The sequence below is a fragment of the Phacochoerus africanus genome, chromosome 9 (assembly GCF_016906955.1).
Source record: "Phacochoerus africanus isolate WHEZ1 chromosome 9, ROS_Pafr_v1, whole genome shotgun sequence".
In the NCBI taxonomy this organism is placed as follows: domain Eukaryota; kingdom Metazoa; phylum Chordata; class Mammalia; order Artiodactyla; family Suidae; genus Phacochoerus; species Phacochoerus africanus.
The window spans coordinates 123,865,025-123,889,036 of NC_062552.1; the positions used below are offsets into that span (position 1 = coordinate 123,865,025).

Genomic DNA, 24,012 nt, shown 5'->3' on the forward strand with positions numbered 1-24,012 from the left:
AGCAGGATGCGCGGGGGGCGGGGCGGGGGGGGGGCAGAGCCCTTGAGTGAGGTCCGTGGGGTCAGCCCAGCCTCCCTGAAAGCCTTTGGCAAGCTTCCTGAAGTTTCTTTCCATGGCAAGATAAAAGAGCGAGCCCCCTCACAAGATCGCGTGGCCCAGAGTGAAAAGGAGGAGGAGCAGCCGGGCCTTAGACCCCGGCCCGGCTCCGGCGGCTCTGCTCTGCCGGGGCCCTGGAGCCAGTGCAGGCCTGTCTTCGCTCACTGTCCTCCTCCCAGGAGGCCCAGGGCTTGGACGTGGGGACTCTGATGAGCTGGCTGATCTGGATGTCCCTGGATGGAGCTTCTAATTTCCTTATCTTTTCTCTCGAGTTTTCTATCTCTTTGCCTTTCTGTTTTATTCTTCTGGGGAATTTCCTCCACTTTATCTTTCAGTCCCTTTTTTTTCCTCCTGGGATTTTGTTATTTCTGCTGTCACATGCTTCAAGTTTTCCACCGAAGTATAACATATATTCAGAAACCTGTTCTGTTCTCTCATATCTTTACATTCTGAGAGCTGTTTTTTTTTTTTTTCTGAACATTCCTTTTAAAAAATATTTATAGTATTTTATTTTTTATTGCAGATGTACAAGGTCTTTTCTTAGCTCGCGAGTTCTTTGGAAGTTTTCCTATGTTTTCTGAAATGTTTCTCTCTTCTGCTCCTTTTGTCTTTTTGTTTTGGTGTCTGTGCTTCATGTTAGAGATTTTCTCCTGCTCATTCTGATTCAGAAGGGAGACTTGACAAAGCTGATCTGACCAGAGGCTGAGAGAGAGAGAGAGAGAGAGAGAGAGAGTGTGTGTGTGTGTGTGTGTGTGTGTGTGTGTGTGTGTGGCTTGTCCACAGTGAGGTCGTCATGGAGTGATGAGATGAGCTGGCGTTCATTGCAGGACCCCCAAATGTGAGCATCTCTAATTATTTTCTCTTAGCCCGGTCAGTTCCCCAGCGAGGCCCTTCCACCCCCTGGGGTGGGCTCGCCGGCTGGCTGCCCGCATCCTGGCTCTGAGCTGGGCGGCGGGCTGGGTCTCTGTTTAGTATGCAGACTTCAGTCCACGCTGTCCTCCAGCGGGTTTCACTCGTGTGTCACGCACGTCTCTTCCTTTCGGTGCCCAGATCGACTTCATTCTTCTTAGCGGCTCCAGAGCCGTCCGTCCATGGCTCACACCATCATTCATGTGCAAATGGGATCGTGTCTTCTTTCCCTCCACAGCGCTAGAATTATTACGTTTTTAAACGTTTGCTAATCTAGTGGCATCTTGTTTGAGAACCAAATGAGTTCATTTATGTGCAGTTCTTTGAGCACTGAGCCTGGCACCTCATTAATGCTGAATAAGTGTTTGGGGTCTCGGTTCTTGTCCATTAATCTCCAGTAGTCTTGGTGTTGTTTTGTTTTGTTTTTTTTCTTATCCCAGCGATTTACATACTAACAGTATTGACCTGTCAAACTCCCCCACCCCGTGTGTTGTTGGCCTCTGAGTTTTGCTATTTCATTCTTTTACTTTTTGCAGAGGAAACCTAACATTGTGTGTGTGTGTGTGTGTGTGTGTGTGTATGGTCAAGTCTATGGGCCTTGTCGCCTGGCTTTAAATCTTGTCCTCCCCACCCTGGGATCTGATAGTCACCTATACATGACCTTCCTCTAGCAGTGATTAGCTGGAGCCAGTTTCAATTCTCGTCAACTCTCCCCGGCGTTGCGTGGGTCCGGGCAGGCCGCGCGGGCCGTGACGGATGGGCGCCGGGTGCCAGGGATCAACGGGCAGATGAAGGAGCAGCCACACTGTGTAGCACTGGCCTGCGCTGACGCTGGCCACTAATGACTTCAGACGGCCTTCTTCTCATCCGGCTTATTCCGCGGGGCATGGATATACCAGGGCCACCCAAACCATTCCTCAAAAAAGAAATGCTTGTGGCTGAAAAGGAAATACGCACACACCATGGAAAAACCAGAAAGGCATAAAGAAAAAAACTGTCCGTCATCTCTCCATCCAGAGGCAAGGACGGTAGACTTTTTGGTATATTTCCATCCACTCTTAAAAAAAAAAAAAAGCGACATGGTTGAGTTCCAACTGTCCATGTCATTCTAAATCCTGCTGCCTGCCTGCTCCAGCAGCCGTTTCTAACGCCGTAACCCACTGCAGTGGTTTCTGCTGCGGTAATTTACTGCGGTGGTTTTCCGTGTGCCTGCAAACCCCTAGGGGTCCTTGAGAGCCTCTCAGGGGGCCTGTGGGGGTGAAAATTATTTTCGTAATAGCACCTAGGAGTTACTTGCCTTTTCACTCTCGTTCTCTCACGAGTGTACGTGGAGTGTTCCAGAGGCTATGAGACATGTGCTGTTAGAATTGATTAAATACAGAAGCAGCTCTGAGAACGCAGCTGTCTTGTATTAAGCTGGCCATTAAAGAGATGGCAAAAAAGTCAACAGTGCTTTCTCTTTTTTTTTCCGCCTTGGAAAATATATTTTTCACAGGAAATATGTTCTTTGTGTTACCCTGTAACGGGTTTCTTATTGTTACTTCTACATAATGAGTAATTATTTTAAGTGTCCTCGGTTTTAATTTTTAATATGCTGGATGTGGATAGATAGGACCCGCATAGGCGGCAGCTCTTCGAGCCCCTGCTCACCTTAGAGAGTGGGAGGGGGGCCGGAGGGTTTGAGAACCACGGTTTCATTCACGCTCGTGAGTCCATCTGGGGCACGTATGTGTTGTTGAAAACAGTGTCACATCCCAGCACTGGTGCGTGAGCACAGGTCAGCCCCAGCTGTGACTCCTTCTCCTGGGCCGGATTTCCAACCTGTGCCACCGAAACACAATCCTAGAGGGTCCAAGCCTCCCTCAGTCCTGCTGCCCCTTCTCCCCGCACCCCCTCCCCATCGCGCCCTTTGCGAAGATGATTTAACAGCATTACAAAACGATGGGAAGAAATCTCCCAATTCTAACATACACTAAAATTATGATTATCCTTTTAACACCCTCTCAATCAGTTTCTGGCCCACACGGGCGTGTGTTTTTCACAGGGTGCGAGTATAATTTTGCAGCCTGCTTTTCCCACTTAGCATTCTCTCCCAGCCGCTCCGGCTGCAGCGCCACCGGCCGCCTCTGTGTCTTTGGAGGGCCGTCCATTTCCACTGGTTCTGTGATGCTCTATCGAGTTGATTAACTGTAATTTACTTAGCTGTCCTTGGACACTTAGGTGGTTGCTAATTTTTGCTATTACAGATAATGCTGAAGTGGTTATCTTCATGCATGGAACCTTTTCTGTTGGATTATTTCTTTCGGATTGATTCCCAGAAGTGGGACTGCTGGGTCAAAGGGTTGTACATTTTCATGGGTCCAGATACCTCTGCTGTCAGATTGCTTTCCAAAAGGATTATACCAATTTGCACCGCCACTGCAAAGCCTGCGTAATAACCGACTATTTTGCTTCACTATCATGCCTAGAATTTTCTCTTGGAGCCCTAAGGGGCAAAGGCCCTTATCTAAGTGAATGTGATCTATAATTATTTAGACTAACACCAAAATTGCTTTCAGAACATTTTTAACCTGCTGAGTTTAGAATTCTAATTCACATACACGCTAGCATTAAAAGTTTCACAAGTAGCAATTTCTCTCTCCCTGGCTCACAGTGTGTTTACACAGCCCCGGCAACTGGAAGGAGGGAAAACTCGAGAGCTTTTATAAACAGAAGTGGTCTCTTTCTGAACTAGTTGAAGTGTTATTTTGAAAGGTACAAAAACACAAATTAAAACTCATTTTCGTTGTAACCTTTGGTTAGAAAAGTTGTTTGTTTTTGTCCTGGTCTCTTTCCATGTTCTTTTGCTCTGATCCAAGCCCATTCAGGAATGTCTGGTGGCGATGCTCTTAGCCCAGGGGCGGGAACAGGCGGGGAGCCTGTGGCTGTCCCCAGGTGCCGGCAGGGCGGGGACGGGAAGAGGACCGCGTGGCACTCTGGTCTGCGCCTGAGGCACAAGCAGGGCTCAAGGTGGCAACCTCAGAGGGCGGCCAGCACACCGTGGGGAAGGACCTTCCAGCACCCGGGACTTGGCAGCATGGGGGAGTGGGTGCCCCCGAAAGCGGCTGAGGACGGAAGGGTCGGGGTCGGATGGAGATGTGTGGCCAGGGCTCGGTCCTGAGGCGGCGCCCCTGATGCCGGCGGCGTTCAGAACGAGGCCTCGCGTGCTCCGCTGATTTGTCTGGGCTTCCGAGTTCTCATCTGTGAAATAATTACCTCGCGGGGCTGGAAGGATCCGATGAGGTTGGATGTGTGAAACCACTTTGTAAACCGTAAACCCTTACAAATGGAAGGTCTTATCAAGAACGTCAAGCCAGGGTTTATTCCGTAGTTGCCTCCTAAGCCGCATTCCTAAGCACGGGAGGCGCAGTCCAGTGGGCCTCGGCTGCCTTGACTCACTGCGCCAGTAAGCCCTGCGCCGTCGAGGGCGGCGGGCCTCTCCAGGAGCCGGGGCTGCTCGGGACGTGCCTTCCTATTTTCCGGCTCAGCAGCGTGACGTGACGTTCTTTGGCTGCGCTGGTTGGGGTGTAGACTGGGGGTGGCTCGCCTGCGAGCCAGGCCTTCCGGACCCACTGCTGCTCGGCCAGCAAATTGCTGGGGCCTTGTCTCAGGCTCTGTCTGTGGTGTGAGCAGTGAGGGCCCCAGAGGGTGACAGGTGCCCCAGAGTCGGTATCAGAGATCTGACGCCCCTTTGCGGCTTTGGGCCTAGGCGGTCAGTGGCACAGGGCTGGCTGCTGCTTCCTGCGCTTGCGCTGGGTGGGGCTCCACATCGGGCTTTCAATCTCATTTATCTCCAGCTGGGGCACCGGGCAGTCCCCTGAGCTCAGGAAGCCCACTGGGGGCTCAAGCGCAGCCCCCTGCACTTCCTAGCTGTGTGGTTTTGGGTAAGTTGTATCACTCTTGGGGCTGCAGCTTCTCCATCAGTAAAGCAGGAGTAATAGCATCCATCTCATTCTGCTGAGGATTAAAGAAGAAAAGTCACAGAAAACTCTTCAGAGAGCACCGGGCACACAGCCGGCACCGCCAATAGCAGCAGCATCTTGTGCCCGTTTTACAGATGGGAAAACTGAGGACCAGAGAGGGGTGTTGGAGGATCTGTAGCTCCCAAGCACAGAGCTGGTATTTGAATGTCCCTCTTTCTGCTTCTGCCCTCTGAGGTTGTTCCCTGCCACCCTCCTGCCTGGGGACTCCAGAAAGTAATCCTGGGTCGCGGCAAGGCCCTTCACCTTTGTGAGTCTCAACTAGTTCATCTGTAAAGTGAGCGCAACTCTAGTAGAAATTCCATGATGAGAAGGAATTTAGTTTCTCCCCTTCTGCGAGGAGAGCTGAGCACATAGTAGGGGCTTAAAAACCACCTGTGAATGAATGAATTACATAACTCAGCCTAGTACTCTTGGGGGCCTCCCCAGGCCTCAGGGGCATGGAGGCTCTGGGGGCCAACTGGTCCACACACCCGGGCGCCGCCCCCCACCTCTAATCTGTGCAGAGGCAGCCCCACTCTGGAAAGGGCTTTGAAGACGGTGGCTGGAAACTAAATCAAAGCGGCGATCGTTCCCCATCTGTTGAGTTGTTTGCATTCACACTCGCAGGTAATGGGCTTGAGTCGACGCTTAAAGCTTGTGCGTTTGTTTATTATTTATAAGTCATAAATCCAGAAGAGATTTGAGGAAGCTTGCACTAGAAGACACGAATACAGCAGAGCTGTTAAAACAGCCCCTGAGAAGCCTCCCTGAAGTGGGGGTAGGCCCGTAAATCAGGTTCAGAGCCCACCTCCCGCAGGGCCGCACCCCTATGTTCCTGAGGCCCCACGCAGCAGTGAGGGGTGCCCCGTCTCGTGCCTGAGCAGCCACCACAGGTGGTCTCAGTGGGGACAGGGGCTGGCGAGACCTTGTGGGGGGGTGTGTTTTCTTTCAGGGCCCTGTCTTGGCTGCTCTGTGTTGAGATCTGGGGTCAGGGTGGAGCGGGGAGGGGGGCAGTTGTGTCGAGGTTGGCTTGACGGGACGTACCCTCCCCGGAGCCCCTGGGCCCAACTCTCAGGGCCGTCACATGCTTTGCTGCACCTGAGTTTCTCTCCTGCCAAAAGGTGCCAAGAATACTTACCCAGCTCAAGGAACTGTTGTGCGGGTTAACTGTGGCCTGAGACCTGGCACTTGGCAAGCGCTGTCGCTGTGACTCTGACCCACGTGTGTGTGATTCTTGTGATGAATGTGGTCCGGGGCCCCTGGCTTAGGTCCCCGCTCAGGGTTCAGGGCTGGCAGGGTGGCGTGCCCTTGCGTGCCCTTGGCTCTGTCCACGCTGACGCTGTGCGCACTGAGCGTGGCCTGTTCATTATTGCTCATAAACACTTACGGAGTTTGAAGCGAAGAGAACATACTTTTTAATTATTTCCCTGCTTGTCTCCAGCAATGGTGTTGTCAAGGAAACCAAAACCTTTGAAAAGCTTTTCAGCTTCCCGGTCGGAAGAGGATACTTGTGCAGTGCTTATGTTGTCTGTGGAAATGGACCCGTCATTCTGGAACAAAATCTGTTTCTTTTTAAAGGGTTCACTTCCTTCATTCTTACAAATAGAATCTTTTTGACCCTTTAACGGAAGATAGAAGATTGTATGCTGGTATTTTCTCAAAAGAATTGCCTGTATTTTTATCTCATAGTGTTTCATTCATTGAGCATCTGTTGCAGCACTTGGGTGCTAGGGATGGGAGTGGGGTACAGAGATGGGTACGACATCTCACTCTTCCTCGAAAGATTCCCGGCCTCTTTGGGAAAAAGAAGCACAGGTGTAGAGTGCTGTGTCATCCCTGCTCCGGAGGGTGGGGGGGGGTCTCGGATCAGGTGCTGCAGGGCACAAAGGTTAGCTGGAGGGGGTAGGGGTGGGGGGGCAGATTCAGTGAGAGTCACATGGGCTCCTAGAGGTTGCTAGAAATTGTTCAGCAGCAGAGATGGAAGAGCATTCGGGCAGAGGGAATAGACAGTGCAAAGGCCGCAAGCACGGAGGCACATGTAGACTGCAAGGCTCTTAGACGAGGCGGGTGGGCTGGGCCCATAAAGCAAAGGCGGCGAGACTCTCTGGAGAAGACTTGCGAGGCAGGAAGTCAAGAGTGTGGAGTGTGAAGAGGTTGTAAAGGCCGGCTCTTGAAAGCTGTTCTATTTCTGTCGGACAGAACCCTTGCTCCTGGGTGTGCGGCGACACGTCACTCCTCACAGCCCAGCTTCAGAGCGAAGGGACGCTGCTAACACGTTTTGAGTTTAATAACTCACTTTTGCTCCGGGAGTACAGCTTTCACTGCAATGTTTCGGCCAGGCTTCCAGTAAAACTTTATGATTGTTAAACCCAATCAAGGGCATTGGCTTTATATGAAAAAGATAAATCAGTGTTCGAAAAACAAGTCTTATTTTTAAGCAGCCTTTGTTTTTCTCTTAAAACTTAAAAAAAAAAAATTTAGGTTTATGGAAGAGTTGTAAATATAATCCAATGAGTTCCTCTATACCCACCCCAGCTTCCCTGGCATCTTACGTGACCCTGGTGCATTTGTCAAAGCCGAGATACTACCATCCCTGAAACTGTGTTAACTAAACAGGGGGCTTTACTCGGATTCCACCAGTTTTTCCACGAGCGTCCTTTTCTGTTTGCAGCATCCAGTCCAGGATCCCATGTTGCATTTGAGCTCTTGTTATTTTTATTTGTTAACTATCTTTTGGGGGGGGGGATGGACAGGAAGCGGTCTGCGTCTGGTCCTGGCCCCACTTATTCTGAGGTCCCTGCACTGACACCCCCGCCCCTCCCTTCCAGGTCCCTGGTTGGTGTCCCAAGTCAGGGCCCTGCAGCCAGGCTCAGGCCGAACACTGTTTGCTTTTCAGACCCCGGTTCCTTGTGGATCTCGAGCAGGACCCGTGGGGGGGTCTTCACGCTAGGGAGGCTTGGCGTGTGCCCTTGCCAGCCGCCAGGGGCTCCCCTTCCCGGTGGAGGCGGGTTAGTGATAACAGGTCTCCTGGGCCTTTCCTTTTTTCTCTTTTTTCCTTCGGATTTAACCCGGCCAGACCTTTGGGCTGATGTTGACATTCGTGAGAGTTTGGATCTAGAACATTCTCTGCCTTCAGAGAGAAGCGTGTCCGTAGGTCATTTGCCTGCCCAGGTGGGGGGGGGGGTTTCTGCCTCTGGCGTGTGCTCGCTTCCACCCTCCGTCACCCCATGCTTCTCCCACCGCCTTTTCCGCGCTTCTCCCTTCCTGCTTCCGCCCCCCCTCCCCTCCCCCCCGCGCCACGGCGACCGTCCTTGCCTGCCCTCTTCCTCCTTCCCATCCCCCCCATTTTCCTTCTTCCATTCCTCTCTGTGACAGGCCAGTGAAGCTGTTGCCACGGAAACAGAAGCCCAGCAGAAGCTCCGCTCCGCTTTCCGGATGCTTCTAACTATGATGACGCAGATAATATTGAGTTCTAGAATCAGCTGTGTCCCGGCCTGTGGCCTCCAGAGCCCCTTCATTTTCCGAAGGCCACATTGGTGCCCCGGCTCATAAATCTGTTCAGTGGGTGGTCAGTTTTGATTTGGCACCTTTAATACACTTTCCTGTTGCTCCAGAAGACTGGCTGCAACCTGTGTAGAAAATGCTCAGCTGAGTTTACTTCTATTACTGAGGGAAAGCACCAGAGCAGAGTCAGTGGGCTGCCAGGTTCAGAGGGTAACTTTTGTTCCCCGTGGAGGCGGGGTCTACCCATTTGTTGAATTCCTGGGTGGATGACGGATGGCTTTTTTTTTCTTCCTTTTTTCATTTTTAAAAGTTTGAAATATAGTTGATTTACAGTGTTTGATCATTTCTGCTGTACAGCAAAGCGATTCAGTTATGCACTGCATGTACAGCCCATCTCCATTCTTTTCCAGATCCTTCTCCCACACAGATAATCACAGGCCATTGAGTAGAGCTCCCTGGGCTACATAGCAGGTCTCCACTGACCACCCACTCCATGTGCAATAGTGTGCCCAAGCCAGTCCCAGACCCCATGAAGACCAGTTGCTTTTGAAGGAGGCTGGGGGAAAGAGAGATTTAGTTGGGGCTTTAAAAAAATCTTCCAGGGAGCTCCTGTCGTGGCGCAGTGGTTAACAAATCCGACTGGGAACCATGAGGTTGCAGGTTCGATCCCTGGCCTGGCTCAGTGGGTTGAGGATCTGGCGTCGCCGTGAGCTGTGGTGTAGGTCGCAGATGCGGCTCCGATCCCGCGTGGCTGGGGCTCTGATGTAGGCTGGAGGCTACAGCTCCAATTAGACCCCTAGCCTGGGAACCTCCATAGGCCGTGGGACGGGCCCAAAAAAACAAAACAAAACAAACTTCCAATATTCAGTTTCACTCAGTAAGTGTTCAGTGAGGACTTGCCGGTTCCAGGACATGTGCTCCTGCCCTGGGTAACAGGGCTGGAGGCGGGGTGTGTGTGTGTGTGCGTGGGAGCTTCCCTGGAGAGTCCCGTTCCTTGGTATTTGTTATCGTAGTCGGTGAGTCCGGCTGCTCGTTAAGTAGGCTTGCGGTCCCCTCGGAGGGAGGGCTGTTGGCTGCTGGGCCTTGGTGGAACTGGTTTATAGTGGAGGCAGCCCTGCTCCTTTCTGTTTGTTCAGGGTCTGACTTAGGCCCAGCTTGTTGGCATTCGTTCGGGTTTGGAGCTTTGCCATTCAGCCAACGCCAGCTAATAGCCCAGCAGGGGAGAGTGAGTTCATGGATTATATTTAAGTTAGTACTTATTCCCAAAGGTAACTTTGCTTAATAAAAACCTTAAGCCTTTATTGCTGTGCTTATGGGTATCTTGGCTCCAGGATGTGAAAATAAGACTTACAAAATCCAAACATTATTTGTGGAAATGCAAAAACATGTTCATTAATAGAGGGTGTGAGAATAGTGAACGGTGCTTCCCATCTGTGTCTAAATGGTCTTTCTGCACTCGGGCCTTTTTATTTTCATACTCATTTCGGGCTTATTTAAATATCGTCCTTTCAGTAGCGAATTTTAAAGGAAGGAAGCTTTGGTGTGTGAATAACTTTACAACTACGCACACTGCTTCTAGGCGGTTGCTGTGACTTAAGTTGATAATGGACCCCACACAGCAGTCACTAATGGGTGATAATCTGGAGTGTTTTTGTTATTGTTGTTTTTATTTTAGAAGAAAGGTTTGAAATTAGCATAGTAAATCTCTGTGGGATCTTTGCAAATAAAAGAATATTCACGTTAAAAACAACTTTCAGGAAAGATGTATGGTAATGAATAAAACATCAGTGAGTGAAAATAAGCGTGTTTAATTATTCAAGTAGAAGTAGTAATTTAAACTAATTATTGCTTGCGGATTTCATAATTCAGTTTTTGTCTCGCAATAATATTTCCTCTGGGCCTCCGGGGCGCGTCGGCGGCTGCTCCCGTTCCTGGGGCGGCCCCCCCACGCCCACCCCGCTGCAGCCCCTGGTCCCCCAGCATCCGCACGGCCTCCTTGGTGGCCCAGGCCCCGTGGATCCCCCCTCGCACCACCTTATTAAGCATTTGCCTGCTTATCGCTTTCTCGGCTTGCTTCCGGGGGCCTCAGCCCCTCCTGCACGAGTCCCGAGTGTCACACAGGGGCCAGACTCCTCTCCCCGCCCCAGTGTCTTGGGCTGCTCTGTCCCTTCCTCGCCCTGGCAGAGGTGATGCCGAGCCTATGTCCTGCATCCTGAGTTCCTCATGAGGCAGGTCCTTGCCGCCCCCGCCCCGGGCTGCCTCAGATCCCCTCCGGATGGCCTCCCCTTATGCCCTGCTGGAGTCACCATTTCGTCGTCCTCATAGCTTTGCATCAGTAGGTTCTTGGGGTCCATTAATTTTTTTTTTTTTTGGTCTATTTAACCTTTTCCTTGCTTTGGCTGTTCACTTTGTTTCTGATTCTAAAAGAAAAGCATGTTCCCACAGAGGAGCTGGAAAGAACTGGAGACTCCAAGGCAGAGGCTTGATGGGGCGCCCGCACTCGCTGCCTGGCCTCTCTCCTTCCCCAGCCGCACTCTGCCCTCTGAGCGCCAACCTGGAGTTGTGGGCTCCAGCTCCAACTCCCTGGTGCCCCACCCTGGGCTTGGAGTGGCACAAGGAGGGCTGGTGACGGAGTAGGACGTGCGGGGAGGGACTGTGCTCCCGGGCGCGAGGCTGCGGCCCCGCAATCGCCGCCGTTGCTTCCACGCAGCCTGGGACAGCCCGGGGCGCGGGACCTGCCTTTACGGCACATCCGCCGCCTGGAACAGATCTTGACAGTTCAGGTGAATTATTATTCCACCCCTCAGAAAGTAACCGGAAAGCTTTCTATTTCTAACTTCTTCTTCCCAAGTGCCCTCTGTCAAAAGGTAGTGACATCTGCGCTCCTGACATGTGACAGCCATTATTACCTCGCTATAATCACACACCATCCATCTCAAGCCCAGAAGCTTTCCATCCATCACGTCGGGAAGGACAGCCTTTATGTAAGACACTCCCCCCCTTTCCTTTGTTATTACTTTTCCCTAAAAAAACAACCCTCTGCTTTTACAAGCACGGTCCACGCAGGCGGGTGACTCATTTCTTTGCGCAGTTATTACTGCGGACAGGGACACGCCAGGTGAGCCGTGGGGGTGGAGAGAGCCGCGAGCCGGCTGGCAGGGGCCAGGAGTCCACGTGTGGCTCTGCGATCACCAGCTGAGACCCTGAGCAAGTTGGGGAGAAGACAGGACGGTTCGACTGATCCCCAGGCCCTTTTAAGCCAAGTGGTCTTGTGATCTCCAGACGGACTGGAGCGAACTGAGATAATGGGAGGATGACAGGCGTCACCCCAACTTTTCCCGCAGAGCCCCTGAAATGCGCCTCCCTGATTCTGAATCAGTTTTCTCCCCATGTGACCTCCAGGGCACGTCGTTAAGCAAGCAGGAGAGTTGCTGGCACCTTATGTCCCCCTGAGATAAAATGCCAAGGGGAGGAGACTGAGGCCGCTGGCCCAGCGAGGGCCCTGCCCTCCCTGAGGGGCCGACAGCGGGACTTCGAGTCCTCTGTGACCTGTCTTGCTAGCTCAGGGCCTCCACCCCCTCGTGCCCATTAAACGGTCATTGGGGTGAATTAAAATTTCTCTTATAGGTCTGAGGTCAACTCCCCTGTTGGAGTGTAAGCCTCTTCGGGAGGAAGTAACGATTTGTACTTATTTCATTGAACTTACTGTTATTTTTTTTTTGACTGGGCCCGCAGCATGCAGAGGTTTCCAAATCTGCGCCACAGCAGTGACAACACCGGACCCTTGACCCACTGAGCCACCAGGTAACTCCTCATTAAACTTGTTTCTTAAGAGTAGAAATCTATGGGAGTTCCCTGGTGGCCTGGTGGTTAGAATTTGGCGCTTTTACCACTGCGGCCCGGGTTCAATCCCTGGCCTGGGGAACTGAGATCCCACATCAAGCCATTGCATGCTGTGGCCAAAAAAAAAAAAAAAAAAAAGTAGAAATCCATGACTTTGGTCAAAATTCAAAAGAAGTGGGTGAACTGCTTTAATTTTTTTTAGTTTAAATAAATTAGAAAAAAGTTAAAAAAAAAATCAAGAGACAAAGGATATACCGAGAAAAATGGGTCTTCCTCCTTCCCGTCCTGGGTCTGGGAGGAGCCATTCCTCCCTTGTCTCTGAATCCTAGGGAGCACCCAGCCCAGCTGCAGGGAGCCAGCGGACCTGGCTCAGCTGAGTTAGAATGACCTGGCTGCCTTTCCCACCAAAGCACTTCTGGGCAAATATTGAGGGAGTGAATTGGAGGCAAAAGCCTTGGGAATTACAGGGATCAGTGAGACTCTTGGAAGAAGCTGGCGGACTTGTCCTTGAGTGGCGATTCTCTCTACCTGGGGCCTAGGGGAGGCCTTTGGCCTCCTTCCCCTGTTTCTCATGACGTGAGGCTAGTGCCATGCCCCCTGCAGGGCTGTTTTGGACAGTCAGCGAGCTGGCAGCCCTGAGGGCTGCCTGCAGCTTGGCACAGCCATGGCGACACCCAGTTCCTTCCCCGAGCTTAAAATGCAAGATGGAGAGTGACGATGCATCATTTTGAAATGATGATATAAAATCAATGTGGAGGTGTGATTTCATTAATAGATTGCTGATTAACGCAACTTTTTAGGAGCCCATTTGTTGCCCAGAGTGAAGCTGGCTGGAATGAAGTGGAATTAGAATGGCAAAAGCCTAATTGAAACGCACATAAATGCTTGGCCCTCAGACTTTCATCGAGATGATTGCGGCGATCAATATTCCAGTTTGCCTGGCTGGCAGCTTCCAGGGAATAAGGACGGATGACGGACCTGGGGCAGCACTGCCAAACGGAGCATTAAGTTAATGCCTGTTGGCCTGGTTTCTGGCTTGCGTGGCAAAGTGTCTTGAGGAGAAGGGGCCCTGCTGGTGCGGACTTCATCAGGGGCCACATCTGGTCCAGCAAAGCTCAAGGTGCCGGCTCCCTGCAACTGAGTTTGGTAGGATGACAGCTCCACTTGCTGAGATCCCACCACGTTCCCAGTGCAGCGCTTGGCATCATACACACACCATCGGTCCTCCCCAGCCCTCTGGGATGTCGATGCGAGGCCCGTCTGAAGTTGAGGACCCGGGGCTCAGAGGGACCAGGGCCACGCTGCTAGCAGGTGGCAGGGCTGTGGCTGGGGTCCTCGACGCTTTACTTGCAAAGCCTGTGTTCTTTCTACCCTCCCAGGCTGAGTAAATCACAAATGTGGATTCTCCCAAGGCTTTGAGGCTCCAGCTCGATCAAGCTGCAGCCCCAGGTGGGGCCCGCGTTCAAAACAGAGGACGGAGAAGGAAAGTTTGAAGTCCTTATTCTCACCCTGGTAGATGCGTCCCAGTGTGGGGACTTGGAGTGACTGGCTTTGGAGGCCGGGGGGCAGGTCAGTGCTGGAGGCCTGATGGAGGAGCGCAGGGCAGGGGCAGGTGTGTTTCCTGGTCTGGGACCACCCAGCCGGGGCACGCGGGGGCCAATTCTGTGAGGTGGTAAGAGCCCTGAAAGCAGCTGCTGTTTACCGAGCATTCGCTGTGCTCTGGATCGTCACGTGGGTAACCCCCATATTCTCAAGAGCCCTTTTAGGCATCTTATTTTCATCTCGCAGTTGAAGAAATTGAGACCTAAGCTGGTAGTGTCTGTAGTTAGTGTGAGGAGCTGGCTTGAGTGGGGAATGCATAGTGGGGAATGTGGCAGCCAAGGTGGTACCAGGTCCCTCCCGGGTGGCTTGCCCGAGGTCACGCTGCCGCGAGTGGCAGAGCTGGACTCTGTGCCACCCCGCTTCGGAAATCCTCACCCCACTCCGAACGTCGCCAGAACTAGAGCCTGTCATGTGTGTGCAGCTGTGGGACCTCTCACCATCTCCCTGACCTTCTGGGCTGTACTTTTCAGGGTCAAGGCTGCATCTTGCATGTCCTGTGCTCTCTGCCTACACAGAGGGAGGGCGAGGCAGGTATTTGTGTTGCCAGTGAGTGAGTGACACATTGCGGGGATGGAGAAAGAAGGGCAGCCCCAGGGCGGTTAGGAACCGTGATTAAAGACGTGCGTGGCTCTATCAATGGGCCCTCTCCTTTCCTCATTTCCTTCTTTCTTCCTCCTGGCGTCTGGGTAGAGGGCTGCTGAGCAGGATGGATGTGGGATGACGGGGGACCAGCCCGACGCGGTAGGGGAGCCCTGGGGGTGGTTGCGTGGACTCAGCAGGATGGCGGCAGCAGTTTCGGAGTGGAGGGAGTTAAACCCAGAAGACAAAGTTTGCCCAAGTCCTGCCAGGGGAAGAGGATCCATGCTGGCCTGAGCCTACAGTTAACATCTTAATCGGAACCAGAGAGTTTCTGCGGGATTGGGTAATGACGTATACGCAGGGCTCAGACATTTAATTTGCATTGTGTCCCGTGTTCCTGAAAAGTTGCTTTCAGATTCTCATTGATGCGCTCACACTTTGGGGGTAGTTGTTCTCTTTGACATGAATAACCCCCTGTTGACTCTGAGACCCACGTCCCTCTCATAGTCTAGAAGGCAGTGAGGAAAAGCTTTTCATTCAAAGCCCTGTTCATCTTCCCAAGTGAAGTGAGATGGGGTTGGAAAGGTAGCTTGGCTTAGACAGCGAGGCTGGCCTCCTGGCTGATGGTCACGGGCGGGTGTGTGTGTGTGTGTGTGTGTGTGTGTGGTGTTGTGTGTGCAGAATAGGTGCCTTAATGCCCCCCTCCCATCCCCCGCCGTCCCAATTCCTTCTTCAGGGTGCCCTTGTTGGAAGCTGGTGCATTCCCAGGGCAGCTGCTGCTGGTGGCTGCTTATTACATGCAAATCAGAGAAGCCATTCAGACCACGTGTACCCTGGGCGCTCTGGCTATGTTCTTTCTAGATGCTGGGGAGGCAGCTGTCCCCTGAAGCATAGAATTATTAAGAGTGGGGACCACAGTTTCACACTTTGGTGCCCAAACAGGCCCCAATGTTCTGCTTCACTAGATTGAGTCTGGGTGCCAGAGGTTGGAGTGGGGACGGAGGTGTGGCCAACCCCTCCCCCGTGAGCTCGTGGTACCTGGTGAATGTCCAGACGTTTTACTAGGCGGGCAGTGGAAAGGATCCTTGGCTGGTGTCAGCCAGGTATTGGGGAGCAAGATGGAAGAGAGCCAGTCCTGATGGGGGCGGGAGGGGCCACTTGAGCTGGCCCTGGGGGTGGGAGGGAGGCAGTGTAAGCTGAGGGCCCTTGGGGGCAGAGCACAGGTGCCTGCGTTCCGACAGCGGGGAGGGGCTCAGGGTAGAGAGCCATGGACAGCCTGTAGTGGGGGCTTGGGGCTTTGTGAGGCACGTAGGTAGGTCTCCGGTTTCTCTTATAGGATGTGGGAGCTTGGAGAGTTCGTGAACTGGTGCCTGTGGAATTGAGGGAAACCCCCTCGGGGAGACCCTTAAAACAGAGCAGAGGGGCTGGGGTGGTAGGCACACCCCCCCAGATAGCTCTGCGCATCTTCTATTGAAGGGCTCCCCTCCTTTACTGTAGCCTCCCAGGATTTAAACGTAAATGTAATTACAATGTAGGGGCTTGAAAATGCCTGCCTTTGCTGTAAACTCACTTGTGCACATACTGAATTTCAGTATTGCTCGGACCTGTGCGGTGGGCATTAGGGGAGAAGAAACCTGAGGGGTGGGAAGGTCGGCATCTCTGGGATCTCTGGGAAGGGGCCACAGAGCCCCCTAAGCGCCAGCTCTTTCCCTTCCGGTGCCCCCCCCCCCCCGCCTCCCCCTGCCCCCAGTCTCTAAAGCCGAAGGCGCATGGGGTTATGAGTGTTTGCGCAGGCTGGCATGGGACTCGGTGACGCAGCAGAGAGCCGCAGAGGGCCGGGTGACTCATCCGACCTTTCCAGACACCGTGGTGTGTCGCTGCTCTGAAGGGACGAAAGCAATTAGCCGTTAACGCTGGCAGATGACGCTAGAAGAGTACAAAAGCCTTCCCGGCTTGTCTTTTCTGTGCCTTGGGTGTTTTGTTTTGTTTTTAAAGCTATGTGAATTATTTTCTTTTTAATAATGTTTGTTTTCTTCTGATTATTAAAATAATGTATGCTTATCGTAGAGAATACATAAATGCATTAAATAGAAAATAAAATGCATGAATTATTTTTCCATTACAGTCTGATTAAGAATGTTTTGCTTGTGCAGAGGAAACTTGGAGCACTCGACTTATTATATTGGAGGGGCCTGTTGAGATAACGCAGATCGTTGGGTTGCAACCTGTGCTCTGGGGGCTCCAGGGGGCTTCATGCAAATTTTCAAGGGCTTCTGCCAGGGAGGGTGAGCCGGGGGGGCTCAAGAACCGGCCCTCCCATCCACCCCGGCAGCTATGCATTATCTGTCTCACAACTGGGCTTCCTCACATGGCTGCCTTTGAGCAAATGCCTTGGTGGCTTATCAGGTTGGGGACTCGGTGATCCGGACCCAGCATGTCATTTCGCAAGTGAGGTGTCTGAGGCCGTGGGGAGATGTGTCTGGCCTAAGGTGACATGGTGGCTTGGGGCTGGTCTTCGTGCTTTCTGACTCTGCCTGGCCTTTCAGAACATGAATCAGTTTGAAATGTTGGCAGTTAGACTTGAATGTCGCTGTCACCAGCTATGTCACCATGCAGAGACCTCCCACCAGGCTGACCAGGGGTCTCTCAAAGGCGTGTTTTGGAGGGAAGGGGAGCCCTCACAGCAGCTGGCCCTGGAAAAGATGAACAGTCAACGCCCATCATTGCCGTTAGATGCACAAAGGAGGAGAAATTGCTCTGGGTGACCCCCGGTCCTGTGAATAATGAGAAGAAATTAAGCAAGGGCCGTGTTTCCTGACACTGATGTATTAGAACACGGAGGAACTTTCTACAGGAAATTGGAGCAGGGATCCCTTTAAATTGAATTTGAAGCTGTGACCAGCAAACCTGCATTGGCCCTGCATGTCCTAGCGCGAGTTAAGGAAGCCGCGTCCTGGGTGAGAACGAAGTCCTTTAGGGACACAGGTTAACGGGGAGGCCAACGTGGCGCAAGTTCATAAACCGCCTCTCCTGTGCCTTGTCTGTGAAGGCTCACAAGAGTAATTTGCTTCCCGCAGAGCTGCGCCAGAATTCTCCTACTTATTTTATTAGATTTTTGGCCCAATACATCTGTTCCCTCTCATTGGTTCTGTTGATAATAATTACCCACCCCCTTCCATCTCCCCACGGATCTCTTTTCGATTTTAATTGTTTGCAGTAGCTGGAAAAGTTTACCATTGTAGAAAATAAGTGTTTGAAAACCAGAGCACTCTGGGCCAGAGCCCTTCTGAGCTTGCAGAGGGAGAGGGTTCAAGCTCCGTTTTCAGAGTGACTGTTAGGATGGTGGCCACGGAGCTCAGGGGCGAGAGCCGCCTCCATCGGACACTCGGGGGTCCATCCTTGGCCTCGGGAGCTCTCTGGGAACTGCGCCTGGAGTTCGGGCCAAAGCTCACCGCCCTCGGGGAGCCTGGAGGACATAGAATGTGCCCCGACCCTGGAGCCCCAGGGGAGGGGGACACGGATAATGGCAGCCACTGCTCATTGAGGTCTGCGGGGTGCCAGACACCACGCAGGCCATTCTACCTAGCTCACAGTCTAATAAATTTCTTCATTAATAAGGTAATTATAAATAGCAGAGTGCTATGTACTGGGAAACAGAGAAAAGTGGCGGTGGCTGGGGAGAACCCACAGAAAGAAAAAAGGCAGGATGTGAGTGCAAGGACTCAGAAGAGGCAGAGGGCCGGGCACGCTGGGGCTGGGGCTGGGGCTGGGGCTGGGGCTGGGGCTGGGGCTGGGGCTGGGGCTGGGGCTGGGGCTGGGTGGCTCTGGCAAGGAGGGGGGCGTGAGACTGGGCTCGTCCTCAGGTTGTCCTTAGAAAGGGAGGTATTTCCTTTATCGTTGAGTCTGTAGATGTTTCTCAAATTATAGGACTCTCTCTCGCTCTTTTTTTTCTTTTTAGGGCGGCACCTGTGGCACATGGAGGTTCCCAGGCCAGGGGTTGAATGGGAGCTACAGCTGCCGGCCTACACCACAGCCGCGGCCTACACCACAGCCACAGCAATGCCAGATCCAAGCCACATCTGTGACCTACACCGCAGCTCATGGCCATACCAGATCCTTAACCCACTGAGCGAGGCCAGGGATCCAACCCACATCCTCATGGATACTAGTTGGGTTCTTAACCTGTTGGGCCACAAGGTGAGCTCCTATAATTCCCTCTCTTCATATTGGGCCACAAAGTTTAAGCAGATCTTTTGATATTTTTGTCCATCATGTAATTTGTTTCAGTCATTTGCCCATCTCTCTCTGTCTCTCTCTCTCTCTCTCTCACACACACACACACACACACACACACACACACGAATCTTCAGTAAACTAGTGAGCGGTCAATGCACTTGGGAAGACCATGTGGCTTTGTGTTGGGCTTGGGCCCGAGCTTCTTCGGTCTGTGATGTTGGGTTTCCCATCTGTAAAATACAGAAAGTGGAATGGAGGGTCCGACTTGCCAGCGCCCTCCGCGTCGCAGTGGGGACTCCCATATCTCTCTGGGCCAAAGCAAGCAGCTCAGTGGTCCTGTTCACTCAGGAGCTCGAGCCAGGCAGCTGGACACACACAGGTTCTCCAGTGTCAGAGGCAGTCTGGGCACTGCTGTCCTCATTTCCTGTTCCATCGTGACTTTCATGTGACACTTGCTTTTTTTTAAGCTTTTGAGCCTCAGCAGATGGCCCATGTAGATCCTTGCTTTTCATCACAGAACCTCTGAAAACCCAGCTTTGCCTAAATATGACGTCATGGAATATAGAAAAGCAGAGCAGTCTAATGTTGAAACAGTTAGCTACCTCAGTCAGCAGTTTGCATGATGCCAGCAAATATTACTGTGTTTCCTTTAAAAAGTTACAATAGCTCTTGGCACCCCTGTGAGTTTGCTGGGGTGCCCTGGGGGCACGGTTGGGGGCCTGCAGTGATATTTACCTCTTGTGGTTTTGCGAGGGTTAAATGAAATGTTAGGTGCAGATAGATGCTCAGGGCCGTGCCCGTACTAGGGGCTTAGTCACCGTTGGGTTCCCTTTTGGGACACACGTAAAAGTGTCCCCTTGGCGTAGTGAAGATGCCAACCTTGACGGTCCCTGGGGAGAGGGGGCGGCAGTGGATGAGGAGAGTATTTCTGTATTTGTTGTAATAGGTGATTTAAAATATGTGTATATGTTAAGAGATATAGATTTATTTCCTCAGTATCCCTACAAGTAACGTATATTCAAAAAGGCCTCTAACCTTTTGTTTTGCTTTTAATCTTCTCATTGTGAAGATGGCGGGGCGGGGTTGTCCCTGTGCTTTGCCTTAGATTTGCGGTATTTGCAGTGGGGAGAGTGGTTAGAATTGAGTCGGTGATTTGGGCAGGGATGGGATAGTGCAAGGCCATGAAAGACGTGATGGGCCTTAGGATTTTATTCATGATGAAGTGGAAAGGTTTTACTTTTGTTGTTGTTTTTTGTTTGTTTGTTTTAGGGCCCACCCATGGCATATGGAGGTTTCCAGGCTAGGGGTCCAATGGGAACTGCAGCTGACCGCCTACACCACAGCCACAGCAACATGGGATCCAAGCTGCGTCTGCGACCTACACCACAGCTCGCGGCAACCCCGGATCCTTAACCCGCTGAGCGAGGTCAGGGGTCAAACCGGTGCCCTCATGGATACTAGTCAGGTTCGCTAAGGGTTTTACATTTTCAAAAAAGTCAATAAACTTTACTAAGGTGCAACTTACGTATAATAACCGGCACCCATTCGAAGTGTGCTGTTGGAGCGTTTTGACAATCTGACCCTGTGCCACCCCACCCCTCCCCCACCATCAGGATACAGAACACGGCTGCCACCCAGAAAGCTTCTGTTTCCTTTATCAGTCACCCTCTTCTTCCGCCCCAGTCCCAGGCAACCACTGATCTGGTTTCTGTCATTACAGATTGACTTTGCCTGTTCTAGAATTTCGCATAAACAGAATCAAGCAGCATGTGATCCCGTGTGTCTGGCTTCTCTCACTTGATGGAATGTTTCTGAGGGCCACCCTGCCCTTGTGTGCCTCAGCCGCAGTCCCTTTTCATGGCTGAGTAGTAGTCCATGGGACGAAAATGCTACCATGTGTTTATTGGTTCTTCTGTTGGCGGGCATTTGGTTTGTTTCCGGTTTGGGGCTGTGAGGGATGGGACTTTTATGGACACGTGTGTGTGGACATTTGTTTTCATTTCTCTCGAGTATGTGTCTGGGAGTGGAGCTCCTGGGTTGTATGGTCACCGTATGTCCAGCTTTGTAGGAAAGCACCTGTTTCGAGCAGGGCTGTGATGCCTCTTTGTTGGCATCTCTCTGAAGGTCCTTTTCCTTCCGGGTGGCGCGCCTCGGCTGTGCCGTCCATCCCTGACTCGTGACTTCTCCGCCGACCTCGTCCAGAATTCTCCTTGGTTTCTTCCTGTGTGGGGCGTGTCTTGTCATGGCTTTTGGGGAGCAGGGTCAGCACTGGGGTGCCTGGGTGGGTCCTGGTAAACATGCTGACTGCTCTCGTTATTTCTGTCACTGGCTGCTGTAACTTCTGGTCGCTTCTCTGTGTGGAACCAGCCAGCCATGTAGGATGTGACCTAAGCCCTGTACCATGTGGCCCGTGTCCCCAGCCCCTATGTCCGGTCCTGTCGCCAGCCACCCTGCTGTGTGCCTTGGGCTCTTCCTAGTTGGTCTGCCTGCTGCTCCCCAAACATGCCGCACCCTTCGTGTCTTGGCTTCCCACCTCCCCGGCTGTCCTGCCCACCCGCCCCCCGGACTCAGCTCCAGGGTCCCCGCCTCGTGCCCTCCCCACAGTTGCCTTTCTCCCTCACCCCGGGCTGGCGAGGACCCGTTGGTCCCCGGAAGTGGCGCGCTGCTGGTCACTGACAGGGGACTCCACGCGGGATTATGTGCAGGACCGCGTTCCTTGACGGTCACGAGCTGCTTGTCTGGAAGCAAAGCCACCCCAGGGAGAGGCACGCTCACCAGCCCGGTCTGAAAGGCCCGGCCGGCCCCAGGGTCCCATCTGGGCTGGTGGGACGGTGGGGGCGAGCTTGGTGAGCGAAGCCTGGACCCTGCCCCCCACTTCCCCGTGGGCCTGGGGGGAACTGGCCCTCTCTCCCCAGGGCCACTCAGCGGCAGGTGGCTGCCCTGATGATTCTTCCCTTGGTCCCTGCCCACCTCTTCACCGCGGGCATCTCCAGCTGAGGGAGGAGCATCCACGTCGGACGCAGAGCCCATGCTGGGGGCTCACCCAGCGAGTTGGTGACACAGGGCACCTCAGCCCGCAGACCTAGAGATGGGGCCAGCTGCTTTCCCACAGCTTGGAAGGGCCCGAGCTGCCGGGTCCCCTGGCCAGTCCCCGAGGCTGCTGTGAGCATCCGTCTGTGCAGGAGGGAGAGCTCTGAGCGTTACCTCACTTTGCAGGTAGGGGTGCTAGAGACCGAGCCTCGTGCCGGCTGACTGCCCAGACGCTGCAAGGTCTGTCCGTGTGACAGACACAGGGCCACCGTCACATTTTCCACCTGACTTCTCCGGGGCTGCAGTGACCCTGAGCTGCTCCTGGCCACTGCTGTCCACCTGCCACTGCCTGTGCCGTGGTGACCTTCTCCCCACACTGCGCCCGGACACTTCAACTCCGTGCGTGTGCTCTTGGGTTGGCGTGAAGGTCGTCACCTGCCTTCTCATGGCCCGTGGTCTTGTGCGTTCATCACGCGGTGACTCTGAGCATCCATCACAGAGGGGACATCTGAGCCGTGGCGCAGTCTCTCAGCCACGAGCATCGAGCATCGAGGGGGGGTTGTGCCCAGGTGGGTGTAGGGGGCATCCCTGGGCGTTACCTCCAGGCTTGCTGAGCGGGAGTCTCCTCCCGGCCAGCGTCCCCCTCGGGGGCAGGGTCCCGAGCCCCTCCTCTGTTTTCTGACTCAAGACCCTGCCCTGCAAGGCGCTGCTCCAGGAAGGTTGGTTCTTCTCCACGGGAGCTCTCTCTGGCTTCCCGGCCCCGCTTCACACGTCCTCCTCCTGCTGTCTGCCCTCTAATGCGATAGCCTTCTCGGGAGGCTCCGAATGAACAGTTTGTAGAATTGTCGAAAGCGCTGTTGGAACACAGAAAAGGCTATTTCGTGGGAAGATGATGCCTTATTAACTGTAATTAGCCAATTCGCTGAGGTTTCCAATATAGTCCAGCATCCTGCCTTGTCGACATGGTGGGGGGTGGGGGGGCTCCTATGCTAATGTCTTCAGGGATGTAATAGTCTTTAACACATTAACAGTTTAATTTCTTCTAGAAGGTTTGGCAGCCTGGTGTTTTCATTTCGAAAGCCGAGGTATAGCTTTACAAGCATCCACATTAATATAATAATTATCATTTTGAGCAGGTAATTTCAAACACTGACATCAGGAGTTGTGTTTGTAGCTGGAGGAAGCGCTCAGGTAAGGAGTGGAGCCTCGCCTCTAACCGCCCGCGAGGGGCGGGCCGCTGAGAAGCCTGGCGGCTCCGGCTCTGGACGGACGAGGCTTTGTGCTGGGGGCCGGGGACGTCAGCGGTCAGAGATTCCTGCGGTACTCAGCCCTCTGAGAACACGCGTATTTCAGGTTAATGGAAATTTTCTTCTCTGAAGAGTTTTGCGTGCAGGAGCGAAGGCCCTGACCTTTTTCCAGGGTTCCTCGTGTCAGGTTGTCCTAGGCCTGGGCCCGGGCCCGGGCCTGGGCTTGTGTGAGGACGTACCCGGGAGAGGACGGTGTCCACCGTGTCCCGTGGGGCCTTCCTCACCAGCCCGTGATGCGGGGACATCTGAGGGGGGCACTGGTGGCCTGCAGGCTGCTGCCCCCGCTGCCCCCGCGCCCACCCCCTGCACCTGCAGACGCACGCGGTGCAGGCCCCGGCTGCCCCCTTCGCTCTCACCTCCTCGGGCTGCCTCGGCCCCCCAGCCCGTAGCAAATGACTTGGGTTTTGGGTTCTACCTTTTGGTGAACAGATTTTTTTCAGTTCTGTGGGCGTTATTCACATAGCGTTTTGGATCTTGTTTCTAAAGCTTCGTGTCTGTCCCTGTTTTTACAGCCTTCGAAACGGCCCTCTTCTTTCATGCGGTCGCATCACAATTTATGAAGTTGTGTCCCTGTTGTTGAACACTGAGGTTTGTCCCAGCAGGGTTTTATTGTTGATTTATAGGCAAGGCTGCAGTGACCTCTTCCTGTGCGTCCTACTTAGCGTCTGTGTGGTTACTTCCTTGGGCTTGACTCCTAGGGCTGGAATGAGTAGTCAGGACTGAGATCAGCTTAAAAACATTGAAAGCTGCCTTACAGCGGTGACAGCGTTTGGGAAATAGGAAAAGGTAGAAAAGGGAAGATCAAGGCGGCCGTCTGTCCCTCACGTTGCCACCGTGTCAACTAGGCGTGCACGAGGCTGCAGAAAGCAGAACGCCCAGCTCAGGTGGCTCAACCAGGCAAAGGC

The 24,012-nt window shown here is 53.1% G+C and overlaps 1 protein-coding gene and 1 long non-coding RNA gene across 8 annotated transcripts in view; both read left to right on the plus strand.

Moving 5' to 3' along the window:
* The window catches only part of WDR25 (WD repeat domain 25), a 144,377-nt gene that overhangs the window by 14,780 nt on the left and 105,585 nt on the right, over positions 1 to 24,012 (plus strand). The gene's annotated exons all lie outside the window — the stretch shown is intronic.
* LOC125135650 (uncharacterized) lies at positions 12,285 to 13,759 on the plus strand. The gene is made up of 2 exons (XR_007137025.1): positions 12,285 to 12,314; positions 13,154 to 13,759. It is a non-coding gene; the product is annotated as an uncharacterized LOC125135650 (long non-coding RNA).